This window comes from Mobula hypostoma, chromosome 28 (genome assembly GCF_963921235.1).
Source record: "Mobula hypostoma chromosome 28, sMobHyp1.1, whole genome shotgun sequence".
NCBI lineage: Eukaryota > Metazoa > Chordata > Chondrichthyes > Myliobatiformes > Myliobatidae > Mobula > Mobula hypostoma.
The window spans coordinates 2657908-2679370 of NC_086124.1; the positions used below are offsets into that span (position 1 = coordinate 2657908).

Sequence of the window (21463 nt, forward strand, 5' to 3'; positions counted from 1 at the left end):
GTATGGTAGCAAGGCTCTTCTGGACCAACGAGCCCAGGATCCCCTTCTACACCCATGTGACCAATTAGCCCACTAACCCGTATGTCTTTGGACTGTGGGAGGACACTGGAGCACCTGGTGGAAACACATGTTGTCATGGGGAGAACGTACAAACTCCTTATAGGCAGCAGTGGGAATTGAACCTGGGTCGCTGGTACTGTAAAGTACAGAAGACCATAAAATATAGGAGTGGAATAGGCTATTTGGCCCATCGAGTCTGCTCTGCCATTTCAACATGGCTGAATCTTTTCCCCTCTCAGCCCCAGTCTCCTGCCTTCTCCCCGTATCCCTTCATGCTCTGACTAATCAAGAAGGTATTAGCTTCTGACGTAAATATACCCAGTGACCTGGCCTTTACAGCTGCCTGTGCAAACATATTCCACAGATTCACCACTCTCTGGCTAAAGAAATTCCTGCTCATCTCCGTCCTAAATGGATGTCCCTCTATTCTGAGGTGTGCCCTCTGGTCCTAGACTCCCCCACCATAGGAAACATCTTCTCCACATTCACTCTATCAGTGTCCCCTGGTCCTAGACTCCCCCACCATAGGAAACATCCTCTCCACATTCACTCTGTCTGTGTCCTCTGGTCCTAGACTCCCTCACTATAGGAAACATCCTCTTCACATTCACTCTATCAAGCCCTTTCAACATTCAGTAAGTTTCGGTGAGTCACCCCTTATTATTCTGAATTCCAGTGAGTTCAGGGCCAGAGTCATCAAATGCTCCTCATATGATAAGTCTTTCAATCCTGGTACTATGTTTACCTCCTTTAAAACCCTCCCCCAAATCAGCACATCCCTTTTTAGATAAGGGACCCAGACTGCTGACAATGCTCCAAGTGAGGCTTCACCAGTGCCTTATAAAGCCTCAGCATTACATCCTTGCTTTTATATTCTAGCCCTCTTGAAATGAATGCTAACATTGCATTTGCCTTCCTCACCTCCAACTCAACCTGCAAATTAACCTTTAGGGAATCTTGCACCAGGACTCCCAAGTCCCCTTGCACCTCAGATTTTTGAATTTTCTCTCCACTTAGAAAACCTTTCATTTCTTCTACCGAAGTGCATGACCATACACTTCCTAACACTGTATTCCACCTGCCATTTCTTTGCCCATTCTCCTCATCTGTCTAAGTCCTCCTGTAGCCTCTCTACTTCCTCCAAACTGCCTGCCCCTCCACCTATCTTTATATTGTCCTCAAACTTGGCCACAAAGCCATCAATTCCGTCTTCCAAATGAGGTCAGGGAAAGGAAAGATTCAGAGGGAAATGAGTGAAACGTGTTCAGCTGGCACCAGCTCTGGAGGCTCAATGGCTGGCGTGGACTAGTTGGGCAGGAAACCTATTTCCATATTCTGTGACTGTGAGTGGGTGAGTGAATGGGCAGCTACTGTCTAATGTGGATAAGTGTAAAGCCGTCTATTTTGGTAGGAAGAATAGAAGATAGATTTGGAAATGTTGTTGTGGGTGTCTGAGAAGGAAAACTCAAGGGTGTCTCTCTACAATTATACAGAACCAGGAGTACTTGTTCAGTTTCAGTGTCTTACCTCAGAAAAAGATGCAGCTGACACTTTATTGTCGCCAAACAATTGATACTAGAGCGTACAATCATCACAGCGATATTTGATCCTGCGCTTCGCGCTCCCTGCAGTACAAATCCATAGTAAATATTAAAAATTTAAATTATAAATCATAAACAGAAAATAGAAAAGGGAAAGTAAGGTAGTGCAAAAAAACCGAGAGGCAGGTCCGGATATTTGGAGGGTACGGCCCAGATCCGGGTCAGGATCCGTTCAGCAGTCTTATCACAGTTGGAAAGAAGCTGTTCCCAAATCTGGCCTTCCGAGTCTTCAAGCTCCTGAGCCTTCTCCCGGAGGGAAGAGGGACGAAAAGTGTGTTGGCTGGGTGGGTCGTGTCCTTGATTATTCTGGCAGCACTGCTCCAACAGCGTGCGGTGTAAAGTGAGTCCAAGGACGGAAGATTGCTTTGTGTGATGCACTGCGCCGTGTTCACGATCTTCTGCAGCTTCTTCCGGTCTTGGACAGGACAACTTCCATAGCAGGTTGTGATGCACCCTAAAAGAATGCTTTCTACAGTGCATCTATAAAAATTAGTGAGTGTTTTAGGGGACAGGCCAAATTTCTTTAGTTTTCTCAGGAAGTAAAGGCACTGGTGGGCCTTCTTGGCAGTGAACTCTGCTTGGTTGGACCAAGTCCAATCATTTGTGATATTGACCCCAAGGAACTTAAAGCTTTTGACCTGTTCCACTTGCGCACCACCGATGTAAATGGGGTCGTGCGGTCCGCTACTCCTTCTGAAGTCAATAACCAATTCCTTCATCTTGCTGACGTTGAGGGATAGGTTATTGTCTTCGCACCATGCCACAAGGTTCTTAATTTCCTCTCTGTACTCAAACTCATCATTACCCGAGATACGGCGTACAATTGTCGTGTCATCGGCACAATTGACACAGAGGGGGTACAAGAAATGTTTTTGAGATAACAAATGCATAAAGTGATATGAGGACAGAGAGGGGATGTGGAACCAAACAGAAATGTTTGGATTACTCGGCCGGTCTGTGGGAAGAGTAAACACTCCCTGTTTTGGGCCGGGGACCTTTCCTCCGAACTGGGAATAGAGTGGAGAGTTCTGAGAGCCATCATGAGGTGTAAGACATGAAATATATTAACATAAAATATTATCTGGAGTTGAGTTATGACAGATCAGGTGATGGATAACTGTTTGTAAGGCCTTTCACAGGTGACAGCACAGTAGGGTAGTGGTTAGCGTAACACCATTACATCGCCAGTGACGCGGTACGATTCCCACCGCTGTCCATAATGAGTTTGTACGTTCTTGCCGTGATCGCTCAGGATGCCCTACATTCCAGACACGTACGGGTTAGTAGAGTCCTCATGGAGGGTCTCGGCCCGAAACTTCGACTCTACTCTTTTCCACAGATGCTGCCTGGCCTGCTGAGTTCCTCCAGCATTTTGTGTGCATTGCTCTGGATTTCCAGCCTCTACAGACTCTTGTTTGTGATTGGGTCAGTCGGTTAATTGGTCACATGGTGTAACTGGGCGGCACGGGTTCGCTGGGCTGGAAGGCCCTGTTCCAGTGCCATATCTCAAACTGAAAAATAAATCAGTAAACCAATACATACATGTTTTTGAAGCCTAGGTCAGTCAGGGTCGACCGTGGATGTTGCACCCTAGCTGTCCAGCTATGCAAGTCAGGGCAGTACGATACGGAGAGCGAGCTGTTGCCCGTGTAGCAGGCTCCTCCTCTCCACGCAGCTGATGAATCCAAAGGACCAGCCCAGTCCGATACAGTTTGGTACCAACAGTGTGGCAGGAGTAGGCAGTCGGCATTGAACTCAAAGCGGGACTGCCTTCGCTCTGAACTTTTCCCTTTGGGGTAAACTCCTGAAGCTTTCTGCATGGGCGGGTGTAGCTGCGAGGCAGCAGAGGCTTGAGGTCAGAGTCTTCCTTCTCCAAGATGAGCTGGCAACCACGGCTGATGAGCCCTATCTGCCCGAAGGCGCCAGTAACCCACCCTTTCCCCTTCTCCTGTCGGTAGAAGCGGTTCCACTGAGCTCAGAAGCTCAGCCACACGTGACGGTCAGGAGCTCGACTTGGTTGTCAGAGGTTATTTGAGATGTACACCACTGGGAGCATTTAATATGTGGTGGGAACTTGTCCTCACTAACCCACCATCCCCCCGCCCCCCCCCCCCCGGCTATAACAACCTTATGTAAATAAATATTACGTCCTTACTGCCCGTTATGCCACTGGCGCTTGGGGTAGCAATGAAGGTCCTCCGTCTCTGTCTGTCCATACAGACGCACACAGATGTAGAAAGATTCTGCATTGCTGTGTCCGTAACAATTTTGTTTGACCCGTCAGGGTTGTTGGCCCTGAGCTGAACCCCTGAACCTGGAGGACTGGTGGACCAGTTGGAGTCTGGCCTCTACCCTTTGACCTGTTTGGGATGGGTGACCCTACCAAGAGCCAAAACATAAAGCCCTGACTCCAGTCAACGTAGCTCTCTGGGTCATTGAGACACACAAGCCTGCAAATTACGACAAGGTTGTGGTCCATAAGATATAGGAGCAGAAATAGGCCATTCGGCCCATCAGGTCTGCTTCACCATTCAATCATGGGCTGATCCAATTCTTCAAGTCAGCCCCACTCCCCTGCCCTTTGATGCCCTGGCTAATCAAGAATCTTATCTATCTCTGCCTTAAATACACTCATTGACGTCCTCCACAGCCACTCATGGCAACAAATTCCACAGATTTACTACCCTCTAACTAAAGTTATATCTCTGCATCTCTGTTCTAAATGGATAATCCTGAAGTTGTGCCCTCTTGTCCTAGAATCCCCTACCAAGGGAAATAACTTTGCCATATCTAATCTGTTCAGGCCTTTTAACATGCAGAATGTTTCTCTGAGATCCCCCCTCATTCTCATGAACTCCATGGAATACAGCCCAAGAGCTGCCAGACGTTCCTCATACAGTAACCCTTTCATTCCTGGAATCATTCTTGTGAATCTTCTCTGAACCCTCTGCAATGTCAGTATATCCTTTCTAAAATAAGGAGCCCAAAACTACACACAATACTCCAAGTGTGGTCTCACAAGTGCCTTATAGAGCCTCAACATCACATCCCTGCTCTTATATTCTATACCTCTAGAAATGAATGCCAACATTGCATTCGCCTTCTTCACCACCGACTCAAACTGGAGGTTAACCTTTAGGGTATCTTGCACAAGGACTCCCAAGTCCCTTTGCATCTCTGCATTTTGAATTCTCTCCCCATCTAAATAATAGGTTGCCCATTTATTTCTTCCACCAAAGTGCATGACCATACATTTTCCAACATTGTGGTCCTCTGGGAGGTTTAAATAAATATAGCGAGAGTGAAAGCAAGCAGGTTCTTACCACTGAGGTTGAGTGGGACTGGAACTAGAGCTCATAGGTTAAAGGTGAAACGTACAATATTTAAGGGGAGCCTGAGAAGAAACTTCTTCAATTGAAGGACGATGCCAGTGTGAATGAGCTGGCAGCGGAAGTGGTGGTTGTGGGTTTGATTCCAGCATGTAAGATAAGTTTGGATAAGTACATGGATGGAAGGGTTACGGTTCAGCTGCAGGGAGATGGGACTTGGCAGAATAACAGATTGGAATGGACTAGATGGGCCGAAGGGCCTGTTTTGTGCTGTAGTGCTCTATGACTCTGTGACTTTCTTGTGAATGCCAGACTCTGGAACTTGATGCAACAATCAGTCTGCTCTGCAGCAGGAATGTGGTGGGCTCAGCAATGTCTGTGGGAGGAGAGGAATTGTTCGCAGTTCATTCCCTCCCACGGATACAGCTTGACCCGGCCTCCTCTGCAGCCACCATGAGGCCAGAGAGTGTACAAGGTTCGTAATCGTCGCCAATTTGTTGCGTCTGTGCACAAATGCATACATATTAAATAAAAGCATGCACGTGGGAGATGGCTTTAACTGGTGTATTCACCTTGCAGCGAGAGAGAGGGAGAGAGGACAATGCACCTGCATAGACAACTGATCAATATGTTGTGCTAAGGGGGGGGGGTTGTCATTGCTCTAAAAGAAATAGATCCATACATTACACTTCCCTGCACTTCCAACCCTGTGTTCGTTCTTGTGTTGGATCCCTGCGTGTTTGATCCCATGAGGGGAAGAGCTCAAGTTTTCTGTTTCTATTCTGTTGTACGTTGTCATTTGCCTGTAAATTTGATCCCATGAGGAGAACATCACAAGATTTCTGTTTCTATTGCATTCCTGGTATTCCACATTCAAAGTGCATCTATTATCAAAGTATGTATACATTATACAAGCTTGAGATTCGTCTCCTTACATGCAACCGCAGGACAAGACATCCAAAAAAAACCCCATTTTTTAAAAAAAAAGACCATCAAACACCCAAAGTGCAGAGAGGAAAAAACCCAATAAAAATAAGCAAATAATACTTCTGACAAAAGTGAGTCCTTGGACATGAACCCTGGAGCAGGCCACAGCCTCAGCCTCAGTTCAGCGCAGAGCCGGGCTGAGCTGCAATCAGAACCAGCCCAAACCTCCCGGCTTCCATTTCTGGGGCTGGTAATAACACTGACTTTACCCGGGCACCGTTCTGTTGTTACCGAAATGAGAAAATAAAACCAAATAATTTATAATAGAATTTGGATTTCATTCAACATCGCATGTCATGTTCACTTGCATTAGACTTGAATCCAATAACCAGGATGTTTCTTCTCACAGTTCCCCATCCTGCATTCATACCTTATATCTGCAAAAGCGGCAGGTCATAGACCTGACCCTCCTGCCCTTATCACTTCTATTGGATAATAGCTGTATCTGTACAGAACTATTTTATTTCCTTACAGTTGTGTTGTTCCACTCTCTGTTTACTCAGTGCTTTCTGGAGCTGAGTGGGACGCTGACAAATACCAAGCAACGTATGAAAAATGGGTCGTCATTACCATTTAAATTACATCCACTAACGAATTTCAAAGGGTCCATTTTATTCTGAACTGTGATGCCGCAGCAAACCAGCTCGAACCATGGGACTGAAGTGACTGGGTGATGTAGTTGTTTTTCACTGCTCTGCTTTGAAAATTGAAGAATGGGGATTTCTCTGTATAGTTCTGCTCCCTTGAGCTGAGCTGATGTATAAAATTGATCAGCGCACACACACACGAAGACAAACTCAGCAAGTCAGACAGCATTTTCTGCTTCTATCTATCCCCTATCAGCTTCTTGCTTCATCCCACCTCTGCTACCCACCCATATTCCCACTCCTCACGTGCCCATCACCTTCCTCTGGTACTCTCCCTCCTCCTTCCCTTTCTCCCATGGTCCACTCTCCTCTCCTATCAGATTCCTTCTTCTTCTGTCTTCACCTCTTCCACCTAGTCAGAGCCGTCTCTATTTCCTGAAGAGACTGAGGTCCTTTAACATCTGCCGGACGATGCTGAGGATGTTCTACGAGTCTGTGGTGGCCAGTGCTAGCATGTTTGCTGTTGTGTGCTGGGGCAGCAGGCTGAGGGTAGCAGACACCAACAGAATCAACAAACTCATTCGTAAGGCCAGTGATGTTGTGGGGATGGAACTGGACTCTCTGACGGTGGTGTCTGAAAAGACGATGCTGTCCAAGTTGCATGCCATCTTGGACAATGTCTCCCATCCACTGCATAACGTACTGGGTGGGCACAGGAGTACATTCAGCCAGAGACTCATTCCACCGAGATGCAACACAGAGCGTCATAGGAAGTCATTCCTGCCTGTGGCCATCAAACTTTACAACTCCTCCCTTGGAGGGTCAGACACCCTGAGCCAATAGGCTGGTCCTGGACTTATTTCATAAGTTACTGGCATAATTTGCATATTACTATTTAACTATTTATGGTTCTCTTACTATTTATTACTTATGGTGCAACTGTAACGAAAACCAATTTCCCCCGGGATCAATAAAGTATGACTATGACTATGACTATTACCTTCCAGTTTCTGACATTATCCCCCCTCCTCCGCTTGCCTATCTGGCCCCTCACCTGGTCTCACCTATTACCTGCTAGCTTGCACTCCTACCCCTTCCCCCACCTTCTTATTCTGGCTTCTTCCCCCCTTCCTTTCCCGTCCTGAAGAAGGGTCTCGGCCCGAAATGCTGACTCTCCGTAGATGCTGCTGGACCTGCTGAGTTCCTCCGGCACTTTGTGTGTGTTCCTCAAGATTTCCAGCATCTGCAGAATCCCTTGTGTGTTTTTATTCCCTCATGAGCATCATGTTTCTAAGAACTACTGTAGATCAAAATTCTCTGAAGAGTAACTCTGAAAATGGAGAACCTGGTCTAAACCACCAACCCTACTTTGACTACTAAACACGTAGCTGTTGACTTCTGCTTTATATGCCGAGCACAATTTCACTGCAAGGTTAAATTCTTTGTGTTGAAGCAATGTGTTGACTGTTACGTCTGGTGTCTTATTCTCCCTTGCAATGTTTTAGTATCCGTATGGTGTCTGAGAGTCTGGGCTAAGTATCAGCAGTGGTGTTGATGCAAGTTGCTTGGCAGCGTCAAAAGTCAAAGACATAGATTCTTTTCGAGACGACTGGAATGTCAAAGCAAGGATTTAGTGTTGAAACGTTGGCACTGGTGAGTGAGGCCTCACTTGGAGTTTTGTGAGTAGTTTTAGCCCCCTAATCTGAGAAAGGATGTGCTGACGTTGGAGAGGGTTGAAAAGAAAATAATTCCGGGATTGAAAGGCTTGTTGTATGAGGAGTGTTTGATGGCTCTGGGGATGTACACACTGGAACTCAGAAGGATGAGGGGTGACCTCATTGGAACCTATCAAATGTTGAGCGGCCTCGACAGCGAGGATGTGGAGAGGACATTTCCTATGGTGGAGGAGTCTAAGACCAGAGGACACAGCCTCAGAATAGATGGATGTCCATTAAGAACGGAGATGAGGAGGAATTTCTTTAGCCGAGAGTGGTGAATCTGTAGAATTTCTTGCCTCAGGCAGCTGCAGAGGTCAAAGCATTGGGTATAGTTGAGGCAAAGGTTGATAGATTCTTGATTAGTTGGGGCACGAAGGGATAGGGGGAAAAGGCAGGAGATTGGGGCTGAGAGGGAAAATGGATCAGCCATGATGAAATGGTGGAGCAGACTTGACGGGTCGAATGGCCTAATTCTGCTCCCATATCTAATATAAAAGTTGCTGGTGACCGCAGCAGGCCAGGCAGCATCTATTGGAAGAGGTACAGTCGATGTTTTGGGCTGAGACCCTTCGTTAGTCCTGACGATAGTCTCTTCCAATAGATGCTGCCTGGCCTGCTGCGTTCACCAGCAACCTTTATGTGTGTTGCTTGAAGTTCCAGCATCTGCAGATTTCCTCGTGTTTGCTGTTCCCATATCTTATGGTCTCATGGTATATGTTACCATATACCCCCTTTGAGATTCATTTCCTTGCAGGCATTTACGGGTAAGTAAAGAAATACAATAGAACTTAGGAAAATTTATATATGAATGATGACTGACAAACAACCAGACTTCAAAAGAAGACAAGTTGTGCAGGGAAGTAAGGAAGCAAGCAAACAGGTATATATATATATATATACACACATGCATACGTGCAGCAAACATGAATGATAGATGCCTGCTTCTCTGCTGTATTTTCTGTGACTCTGTACAGAAGTGCTGTGAAAGGTTCGGGGTGGCGCGGTGCCGGCTGTGAGCTTGCAGTTCACTCCCGCCGGTGTCGGTAAGGAGTTTGTTCAACCTCTCCACAACCGCGCCGGTTTCCTGCAGGAGCTCTGGTCTCATCCCACGTTCCGGAGGTGTACAGTAGGGTCGGGGTTAGCCAACTGTGTGGGCACGGTGACACTGGCGAGCTGCCTTCAGACAAATAGCACATTCCACTGTATGATTCGATGTACGCGTGACAAATAAAGCTAATCTCTAAACTAGTTTGCAGACCCTCCTTTCATTCATTACGTCGGTGCATTGAGGCAGTACAAAGGTAAAAGAAGTACAGAATGCAGAATAAAGTGTTACAGTTACAGAAAACATTCACCGCAGGCAGACAATAAGGCCATGGAGAGTTAGACTGGGAGAACAGGAGTCTATCTTTATCATACAAGATATTGTTCAAGTGTTCAGTATCATTTGCCCGTTGGAAGGGGGAGAGAAGCGAGAATATCTGAGGTAGGAGGGCTGCTTTGCTGGTGTGAGGCTTTTCATGGTGTTGCCTATCAGTCTGTGGATTGGAGGCAGGTTTCCGTGGTGTGCTGAGCTGTGCCCACAACTCTCCGCGGTTTCTCGTGGTCTCGGGAGGAGCAGTCGCCGTACCGAGCGGTGATGCGTCTGGATAGGACACTTTCTACCACTCGTGTTTTGGAATTGGTCAGCGCCAGTGGGGACGTGCTGAATTTCCTGAGGCTTAAGAGGAACCAGAGGTGCTGGTGTGTTTTCTTGGCCACCGCGGAAAGGTTCTTGGCCACCGCAGGGTCGGGGAGCAACACTTTGTGTTCCTGCTGGGCACCCTCCAACCTGATGGGATGAATATCGATTTCTCCTTCCTGGTAAAAAAAAATTCCATCCCCCCCCTCTGCCCCCGTTGCCTTCTATTCCCCGCTCTGGCCTTGACCTCTTCTCACCTGCCTATCACCTCTCATTGGGTCCCGCTTTCTCCTATTGGATGCCTACTCCTCTCCCATCAGATTCCTTCTTCTCCAGCCCTTGATCTTTCCCACCCACCTGGCTTTTTCTATCACCTTCTATCTAGCCTCCTTCCCCTCCCACCTCCACCTTTTTATTCTGCCGTCTTCCCTCTTTCCTTCTCAGTCCTGATGCAGGATCCTGGCCCGAAATGCCGACTGTTTCTTCATCTCCTTAGACGCCGCCTGCCCTGCTGAGTTCCTCCAGCATTTTGTGTGTGTTATTTAAGGTTTTTGTAAGGATCTGGCTTTACAGGGCTTTGGCCAGACCGCACTTGGAGTATAGTGAGCAGCTTCAGGCCCTTTATCTAAGAAAGGATGTGCTGGCATTGGAGAGGGTCTAGAGGAGGTTCATGAGAATGATTCCGGGAACGAAAGGGTTAACGTATGAGGAGTGGTAGCTGTGTGGGACGAGCTTCCAGCAGAAGTGGTTGAGGCAGGTTCGATGTTGTCGTTTAAAGTTAAATTGGACAGATATATGGACAGGAAGGGAATGGAGGGTTATGGGCTGAGTGCAGGTCGGTGGGACTAGGTGAGAGTAAGAGTTCGGCACAGACTAGAAGGGCCGAGATGGCCTGTTTCCGTGCTGTAATTGTTATATGGTTATATGTTATATGGTTAATGCATGAGAAGCATTTGACGGCTCTGGGCCTGTACTCACTGGAGATCAGAAGAACGAAAGCGGATCTCTTTGAAAACTATTGAATATTGAAAGGCATAGATAGAGAGGATGCGGAGAGGATGTTTCCTATATTAGAGGAGTCTAGGACCGGAGGGCCGAGCCTCCAAATAGAAGGATACCCATTTAGAACGGACATGAGGAGGAATTTCTTTAGCGGGGGAGGAGGATGATGAATCTGAGGAATTCATTGCCACGGACCGCTGTGGAGGCTAAGTCATTGGGTATATTTAAAGCAGAGATTGTTAGGTTCTTGATTAGTCAGGGTGTCAAAGATTACAGGGAGAAGGCAGGAGAATGGGGTTGAGAGGGAAATGAATGATGGAATGACAGGCAGACTCAATGTGTCGAGTAGCCTAATTCTGCTCTCAGGTCTTATGGTCTGAGGGTCTCTGTTACTTTTAATTGCAAAACGTATTCAAGTATGTCGTTAATCAGCCCAGGATACTGGATTGCTGGTTGAGTAACTTGTCATCAATCAAACCTGTTAACAGGTTTGTGTAGTTGCAGGCAATGGAAACTATTTGTGAGACCTTCTCTCTGAGTGGCGGGGGCGGGGGTGGGCGGGGGGTGCACGATGGTTCAAGAGAAAGTTTCATATACTTGCATGAAAGGATGTCTGTCAACAGCCGTTCATTTCGTTGCACTTATCACAGGAAGTAATTGGCACTGGAGAGGTTTGTACCATTGTGTAGTGAGAACCTTTGAAACAGACACCACAGCCCGATTCCGAAACTGACTGTGCGGTTGATGAAACCTGCTGTATGGTGCTTTGATCGGGTAAACGTAGTACAATGCAAAGGGAACCTTTCAGATGCACCCCCTCTGCATCTCACGTTACAAGTGAACTGTTAGTTTACAAGATACAGCGTGGTCTGTTGGCGTTGACTGGGTGATTTCTCGCCTGGCTCTGGTTCAGTTCTCTTAGCTCTCCTGGCGTTTCTGTGCCCGTTAACCTACGGTAGTGTTGATTCTGAAATGGCCAAGGAAGCCACTTTGTGCTCTCAGATGTGTTGCACCATCTGCAAGCTCCCTTATGTCTCCAGCAGTGACAGGAGACATGGGAGAGACCTACAGATTCTGGAAATCTAGAGCAACACACACACACACACTCACACACCCTGGAGGAACTCAGCAGGCCAGGCAGCATCTTTTGAGGGAAACAATTCCGAGAATGAAAGGCTTATCATATGAGGAGGAATTGATCTTTACTTGCTGGAATTTAGAAGATTGGGGTTGAAGTGGGCAGGGGGAAGATGTCATTGAAATCTATCAAATGTTGAAAGGCCAAAACAGTGGAAGTGGAGAGGATGTTTCCCATGGTGAGGGAGTCTAGGAACAAAGGGCACAGCCTCAGAACAGAGGAATGTCCTTTTAGAACGGAGATGATGAGGAATTTCTTGAGGCAGAGAGTGGTGAATCTGTGGAATTCATTGCCACAGGCAGCTGTGGAGGCCAAGTCATTGGGTGTACTTTAAGGTGGAGGTTGATAGATTCTTGATTAGTCAGGGCATGAAGGAATATGGGGAGAAGGCAGGATATTGGGGCTGAGAGGGAAAATGGATCAGCCATGATGAAATGATGGCGCAGACTCGATGGGCCAAATGGCCTAATTCTTCTCCTATATTGTATGGTCGTATAGATTTCTGGATATTTTGGTCTGGAGTGAAAGAGGACTGGCAGGTGATAAGTGGCATCAATATCAATTCCTCTAACTTCCAGTTACCTCTTCCTGCCTTCCCCTTTGCTTTCCCTTATCCCTCTCGTTCTACTTCTCCCTTCACCTCCTTTTACAGGCTCCCTCCCCTCTTTCCAGTCCTGGCGAAGTGTGTCGGTCTGAGATATTGTAGATCTGTAATTGGAGTCACACTCCATGGTATCTGGCTACACTTTATGAATTAATATTTATGTCTCATCGTTGTGGCCATGCTTTAATTTGTTACTCCATGGGTAACATGATATTAATATTCTCAGCGTCTATATTCAGACAAACTGAGGATTAATCCATCTTTTACCGACCATCAGTTTTCACACCAAATATATACCAGTGCTAAAACTGAGGCAATGAATCCACTTCGGATCTGCTGATCTGGTCCAGTAGCTGGAGAAGAGCGGTGAAATAATGTCATCATAATGCCCAGAGCACAAGGAAACTCAGAAGCTATCGGCCCAAAACATCGATTGTCCTTTCTCCTCCATAGATGCTGCCTGACCTGCTGGGTTCCTCCTGCAATGTATGTGTCTGTTTTTGTGTGTGTGCGTGTGTGTGTGTGTGTGTGTGTGTGTGTGTGTGTGTTTCTGTGTCAGTGTGTGTGTATGTATGTGTAGGCATTGTTGAAGCCCCTTCATCGAAAGGGCTGCAGCTGCCCAAGGTGGGGATGACTCCCCACAATAAATGATGAACCTGCCAGCGGTGTCCCAGACCTCATGATAAGGTCACTGGGAAACTCTTTCCAAGTAGCTTTCCAAAGGACATTGGAAGTTGGCCGACAACTTGGCCTGTTCCGTACACCCCTACAACACTAATGAGACCTTTCTCATTAGCAGACACCCACCTCCTACGAAGCAATGTTCTAAGTAAATTTATTAGCAAAGTACATATATGTCGCCATATACATTCTTCTTGCAAGCATACTCTATAAATCTGTAATATAATATTAACCATAATACAATCAATGAAAGACTGCCCAACAAACTGTACAAGTACAAATAATAATAAATAATCAATAAATATTGAGAACATGAGATGAAGAGTTCTTGAAGAAGGGTCTGAACCTGAAGCAAAAACTTTACTATTTTCCGTAGATGCTGCCGGAACTGTTGAGTTCTTCCAGCGTTTTGTGCACGGGTGGCTTGAGGTGAAGGGTCCTTGAAAGTGAGTCTATAGGTTGTGGGAACATTTCAGTGGTGAACCCCCCTCATTACCCCCCCTACAGTGAGTGCTTATCAAAGGCTTCCATTTGACTACTTCCAAGTGAAGGACCACCTGCCTTTCTCGCAGCTAGATGGCTCTTTTTAATCCAATAAACCTTTGATTACAAAGAGCCCCAGGAACTGGCCATGAGGACCCAGTCGTGAAATCCAAGTGTCACAGGAGGCAAAGCGTCCAAGACAGCATTTATGACTGCAGTACGGTAGAAATAAACTCCATGTGTGTTATCACCATGGTAACGTGATGATGCATCAACCTGAAGTGCATCAGTCCTTTCTTAAAATAGAACCAAACTCATACTTTATTTTCAGCAAGTTCTATTTCCTAAAGTAATGAAATGATGTGGGTGTCTTATGCAGCTGAAGAAGTTTTGCCAGAAATAATGACTGTAGTGAAAATAAGGAGTGTGATTAAAGATTAGCTTCCCTCGTCACACGTACAGTGAAATGTGTTTCCCGTATCACTGACCAGCACAGTCCGCAGATGTGCTTCCGGTACCCACAGAGCTCGCACGCAACTTACTGACCCTAACCCTCGTGCCTTTGGAATGTGGGAAGAAACTGGAGCCCATGGAGCAAACACACACAGTTACGGGGAAAGAGTACAAACTCCTTGCAGACAGTGGTGGGAATTGAACCTGGGTCACTGGCACACTTACCCTTATCTGCTACGCTGCCCACGCCTGATGAGTAGGCTGCTCTGTCCCTCAGGGTTGCTCCTTCGTTCAATAAGATCTCCGTTGATTTACGGTTGCAATGGTAGAGTAGCAGGTTAGCGAGACGCTATTACGCGGGGCATTGGAGTTCGGGGTTCAAATCCGACGGCGAATGCAAGGACTTTGTATGTTCCCTTTAGTGAATACATGCTCTTCCTCCGGGTGCTCTAGTTTCTTCTCACATTCCAAAGAAGTACCGGTTGGTAGTTAATTGGTCATTGTAAATTGCCCCATGATTCAGCTGGGCGGGTTGCTGGGTGGTGTGGCTCAAAGGGCAGGGGAACTTGTTCCATGCTGTATCTCAATAAATATTAAAAAAAACTTAGCTCCACTTTCCTGCGCTTTCCCTATATCCTGCTTTCAGAAACTGTCTCCTCCTTGAATATGCCAGTTCATTGGCTGTATTTAAGAGGGAGTTAGATACAGCCCTTGTGGCTAAAGGGATCAGGGGTTATGGGGGAAGGCTGGTACAGGGTTCTGAGTTGGATGATCAGCCATGATCATACTGAAGGGTGGTGCAGGCTCGAAGGGCCGAATGGCCTACTCCTGCACCTATTTTCTATGTTTCTAATCACCTTTATTCTGAGAAGGAAAACTGATCTGAAACGTCTGCTGCCTTGCGACTATGCCCGCTCACGGGGAAGACTTCGGGAGTAAACCCGAGGGAAAAGTCTGGAGCTGGAGTCCCTAAGGCAGTCCTACGTTGAGCTCAACGCTGACTGGCAACTCCTGCGACGTTGCTGGTACCAAACCGTAATCCGTCTCCGCCGTTCCTTTGGGTTCATCAGATGTGTGGAGAGGGGGAACGGGCAACAGCTTACTCTTCCTACCGTACTGCCCAGATTTGTGTATCTAGGCAGCCAGGATGCGATATCCATGGCCGACCCTGACCGACGGAGGCCTCACCTCTACAGTCCTCTGAGCTAGAGGATTCCCACTGACGGGGGAAACTACAGAATGTCCAATTCCTTGAGCTTTTGTCCTTTCCAAGTCAATGAGATTACCTTTCCTTTTTCAAACTCCAGTGGGCATTTGCCCAAGCTGTTGCCCCTCGCAGAGAAACAATCTTGGAAAGCCTGTCGGCACCATCTCAGTTACAGCTACGTTCTTCCCGAGGGCAGGAAATGCTGACTGAACACAGGCCCTCAAGGTGAGAGGGGGAAACGTACAGGTGGAACAATTTTTGTTTTTGTACAGAGCGTGTGGATGTGTGGGGCACACAGGTGATGGAAGCAAATGTGATAGTGAAGTTTGGGTGCCCTTCAGACAGACGCATGAATAGGCAGGGGATGGAGGGATGTGGACCACACTCAGGCAGATGGGATTCATTAGAATTGGCAGGCAGGTTGGCACAGACATGGTGGGTGAGGAGTTTGTCCCTGAGTTGCGTGGTTCTATGTCCTTGTTCCAAACACTTGACAATGGGTTCAAGAGAAGTCAAGGAGAGGAAATAGCAATGGGGTCATTGGTGTGCTGGGCCGACTGAGTTTAACTGGGCTCAGACGCTGATCAATTCTTTATTTACTGAGATACAGAGTGGAATATGTCCTTCCAGCCCACACATGTCACCCTAGCCTAATCACGGGACAATTCAGAAAGGCTGATTAACTGGTACGCCTTTGGACTGTGTGAGGAAACCAAAGCACTCGGAGGAAACCCACGCATTCACGGGGGAGAAGGACAATTCGCAAAGACTGATTAACTGGTACGTCTTTGGACTGTGGGAGGAAACCAGAGCACCCGGAGGAAACCCACACATTCATGGGGGGAGAACGTACAAACTCCCTACAGGCAGCAGCGGGAATTGAACCCAGGTCGCCTGCGTTGTAAAGCGTTGTGCTAACCACTATGCTACCGTGTTGCCCCAGTCTGCTCACTCTGTCTTGATCTTAACATGAAAACACAGAACACAGAATGGTAAAGGTCATTCAGCCCACAATGTTGTGCTGATATTTTAACATACTCCAAGATCAATATGACCCTTCCCTCAGCTATAGTCCTACATTTTTCTTTCATCCATGTGCCTCCCAAATATGTCGAAAGATTGGAGCGACTGGGCTTGTATACTCTGGAATTTAGAAGGCTGAGAGGGGATCTTATTGAAACATATAAGATTATTAAGGGATTGGACACGCTGCAGGCAGGAAGCATGTTCCCGCTGATGGGTGAGTCCAGAACCAGAGGCCACAGTTTAAGAATTAGGGGTAGGCCATTTAGAACAGAGTTGAGGAAAAACTTTTTCACCCAGAGAGTGGTGGATATATGGAATGCTCTGCCCCAGAAGGCTGTGGAGGCCAAGTCTCTGGATGCTTTCAAGAAAGGGATGGGTAGAGCTCTTAAAGATAGCGGAATCAAAGGTTATGGGGATGAGGCAGGAACTGGATACTGATAGTGGATGATCAGCCATGATCACAGTGAATGGCAATGCTGGCTCGAAGGGCCAAATGGCCTACTCCTGCACCTATTGTCTATTGTCTATAAATGTATCTGCCTCTACCACCACTCCAGGAGCATGTTCCATGTATTCACTACTCTTTGTGTTTAAAAAAAAGCCTGCCTCTGCCATCCCTCTACACTTTCAATAGGTTCAATATGGCCATTTAATGTCAGAGAAATGTATATAACCAATTTCCACCAATTCCCTTAAAATTATGCCCTCTTGTATTACTGTTTGGGTGGTGGGGTGGAGACACGTCTCTACCAAAGGAGGTGTAAGGAGCTTCTTCCCTCCGCTAGCCTGCAGGACACCCTTGGATAAGGTGTACCACTTTCTTACCCTTCCCCATCCCACTACCCTCCACCCCCGATCAGGATCACATGAAGTCGTATGAGCAGCTGGTGCATATCACAAGTCCTGGTTATGTGACCACTGACAGCAGGCAGACAATTTCTGAAGAGTATTGATAATGGCTGGAGTCACCCATCTTGTAAAGACACTGCCCAGAAGAAGGCAATGGCAAACCACTTCTACAGAAGAAATTGCCAAGACCAATCATGGTCATGGAAAGACCATGATCACCTTTGTCGTACGACATGGCACACAATGAACAAATAATGTATTAGCCATTTCTGCCCTGAGAAAAAGTCTCTATCTGTTTGCCCAATCAATGCCTCTTATTTTGTACACCTCTATTGAATCACTTCTCATTCTCCTTCACTCTAATGAGAAAATCTGTAGTTTGCTCAGCCTATCCCCTTAAAACATGTTGTCTAATCCAGGATGCTCCCAGGTAAATCTTCTCTGCACCCTCTCTAAAGCTTCTACATCCTTCCCATCACAAGGTGACCAGAACTGAACACAATACTCCAAGTGTGGTCGAACCAGCGTTTTATAGAGCTGCAACATCACGTCACAGCTTTTGAATTCAATCCCTGACTAATGAAGGCCAACCACCCTAAGCTTGCATGGCAACTATTGGGGATCTATAGACATGGATCTACAGGGGCCGGTGTTGTCCACTTGGCCCCTCAAACTTGCCCTCAATTCAGTGTCATCCTGTTTGATCTTTGCCCTTCCCTTGGACACCATTGGTGTCGTGGAGAGGGGAGACTTTCAGCATGGGCAACTGCTGGTCTTCCATTCAACCTTGTCCAGGCCTGCGCCCTGGAGAGTGAGGACTTTCCAGGCGCAGATCCATGGTCTCGCAAGACTAACGGATGCCTTTATTTATGTATGTTTGATCTACCCCAGGCCTTATCTCCTCTGTGACAATTCCCCAGCCCACTCAATTCTTTGATCTTTCAAATAATTATCTCCACCTTAAATACACCTCATAGTCCAACCACACCCCCGGGAGCAGAGCATGTCGGACACTGGGCATCCCTCTGAGAGAAGATCATTTTGAATTGGCTTTTTATTGTCATGTGTACCAAGATACAGTGAAGAGCTTGTCTCGCATTCTGTTCATACAGATCAAATCATTACACTGTGTATTGAGGTAGAGCAAGGTAAAACAATAACAGAATGCAGAATAAAGTGTGAAAGCTACCAAAAGATTGAGGCCTTACATTGGTCAGGGTCGACCATGGATGTTGTGCCCTAGCTGTCTACATCCACAAGCCAGGGCAGTAAGATATGGAGAGCGAGCTGTTGCCCAGGTAGCAAGCTTCCCCTCTCCACACACCTGATGAACCCAAAGGGCCGGCCGAGACCGATACAGTTCGGTACCAGTGGCATCGCAGGAGTTGCCAGTGTGTAAAAGGTGATTACAGATGGTTAGGTGAGCATTAGACTCAACGTAGGACTGCTTTAGGGATCCGGCTGTGGAGCTTTCCTCGGGGTTTACTCCCGAAGCCTTCCCCATGAGTGGGTACAGCCACAAGGCAGTGGATATTTGAGATCAGAGTTTTCCTTCTCCTAGATGAGCTGCCAACCACAGCTGATGAGCCCCATCTGCCCAAAGACGCTGGTTTTAAGGCACCTGTAACCCATCTTTGCCCTTTCTCCTATCAGTAGAAACATTTACGCTGGGTTTAGTAGCTAAGCCACACATGAAGGCCAGGAGCTGGATTTGGTTGTCAGAGGCTTTTTGAGATGCACACCATTGGGAGCATTTAATAGGTAGTGGGAGCTTGTCCCCGTTACCACCCCCCGGCTATAACAACCTTCAGGAACCTACCAAAAGAGTGCAGTGCAGGTAAACAATAAAGAGCAAGATCACAACATGTAGATTGTGAGGTCAGGAGACCATCTTGTCAGTTTTGAATGAACAGGCATCTGACTCAACTGGACCAAGAGCTGCAGATACTCAGAAGCCAGTAAACCACTGTGAATTCTGTCAATATGACAACGACCATTGCTGGAGGCGTGGTATTTTAGCAGCTAGTGTAACACTTTACAGCACAGTGATCAAGGTGCAATCCCTGCCTCTGTCTGTGAAGAGTTTGTACATTCTCCCTGTGACCATAGTAGTCATCGTCATCGTCATCGTCATACTTTATTAATCCCGGGGGAAAATTGGTTTTCATTACAGTTGCATCATAAATAATAAATAGTAATAGAACCTTAAATACTTAAATAGTAATATGTAATTTATGCCAGTAAATTACGAAATAAGTCCAGGACCAGCCTATTGGCTCAGGGTGTCTGACCCTCCAAGGGAGGAGTTGTAAAGTTTGATGGCCACAGGCAGGAATGACTTCCTATGACACTCTGTGTTGCATCTCGGTGGAATGAGTCTCTGGCTGAATGTACTCCTGTGCCCACCCAGTACATTATGTAGTGGATGGGAGACATTGACCAAGATGGCATGCAACTTAGACAGCATCGTCTTTTCAGACACCACCGTCAGAGAGTCCAGTTCCATCCCCACGACATCACTGGCCTTACGAATGAGTTTGTTGATTCTGTTGGTGTCTGCTACCCTCAGCCTGCTGCCCCAGCACACAACAGTAAACATTATAGCACTGGCCACCACGGACTCGTAGAACATCCTCAGCATCGTCCGGCAGATTGTTAAAGGACCTCAGTCTCCTCAGGAAACAGAGACGCTCTGACCCTTCTTGTAGACAGCCTCAGTGTTCTTTGACCAGTCCAGTTTATTGTCAATTCGTATCCCCAGGTATTTGTAATCCTCCACCATGTCCACACTGACCCCCTGGATGGAAACAGGGTCTGTAGTCATTGAGGCCGCTGGGGTGCGGCGTCTTCGGCACAGGGACGAGGCAGGACGGCTTCCACAGTACAGGAACCCTCCGGAGCCTCAGGCTCAGGTTGAATACATGGCGAAGTACTCCACATAGCCGAGGGGCACAGGCTTTGACCACATAGGTTTCCTCCTGGTGCTCTTGTTTCCTCCCACATTCCAAAGACGTATGGGTGAGGGTTGGTAAGTTGTGGGCATGCTATGTTGGCGTCGGAAGCTGGGTGACACTTGCGGGCTGCCCCCAGCGCATCCTCGGACTGTGTTGGCCGATGGCACAATTGACACGTTTCACTGTTTGTTTTGATGTACGTTTGAGAAGTCTTAATCCTAAACCTATGATGGTAATGAGAGAAGTTCAGAAAGATTTAGCTGGCCGGGTGGTAACTGTGGAGGGAAAAGCACAGTGGCTGCTTTGCGTTGCTGATCTTGTACTCGGAGGCTTTAGCAAATGGATGGGGATCAGCTGGTTTGGTAAACGTGTGTGAAAAAAGGGGATTACAGATGGTCAGGTGAGGGGGTGGATGGAAATACATTCACAATAGATGAACCACAAAACTGTTCCTAATCTGTATTAATCCCTATAATCTCATGGGAAACATTAAACTGCATAAACGCTGTCGGCTCTCTAATCCAGTCTGTAGTATGTCACTGTCATAAAGCACAGTTAGATTTCCATCCATCTGTCTGCCTGTCTGTCTATGAAGAAGAAGAAAATCCTTAACGCCGAGAGGAGTCATTGGGATGCTGTCATGACGGCATTTTTTTTAGCAGGCTTTCTTATTTTTACGAGGCCGAGTTGCTAGCTCGACGCTCAACCCAGCACGGATAGAAAGCGTGCAAGGGAGCCGGCTGGATTTGAACTCGGGAGCCTTCGCTGTCTCCATCTGTATGTCTTCCATGCATTCACTTCTGGCCCTTCGAGCTGCACTGCCCAACAATCCCCCAGTGTAATCCCAACCTAATCACAGGAGAATTTACAATAACCAATTAACCTATCGGCCAGTAGGTCTTTAGAGGAAACCAGAGCATCTGGAGGAAACCCACGCGGTCACGGGGAGAACGTACAAACTCCTCACAGGCAGCGGCGGGAATTGAACCTGAAGTGCTTGTACTGTAAAGCGTTGTGTTATTGTCTGAACAGCCACTCGGTACTGTGTGTGGAAGGAGGGCTGAGGGAGTGGCTCTTGCACATTTTCTCTTCCGATGTTGCTA

At 47.1% G+C, this 21463-nt stretch overlaps 1 protein-coding gene across 4 annotated transcripts in view; it reads left to right on the forward strand.

Moving 5' to 3' along the window:
- Nucleotides 1-21463, forward strand: part of LOC134339015 (tyrosine-protein kinase Fyn-like) — a 299324-nt gene that overhangs the window by 3192 nt on the left and 274669 nt on the right. The window lies entirely within an intron of this gene.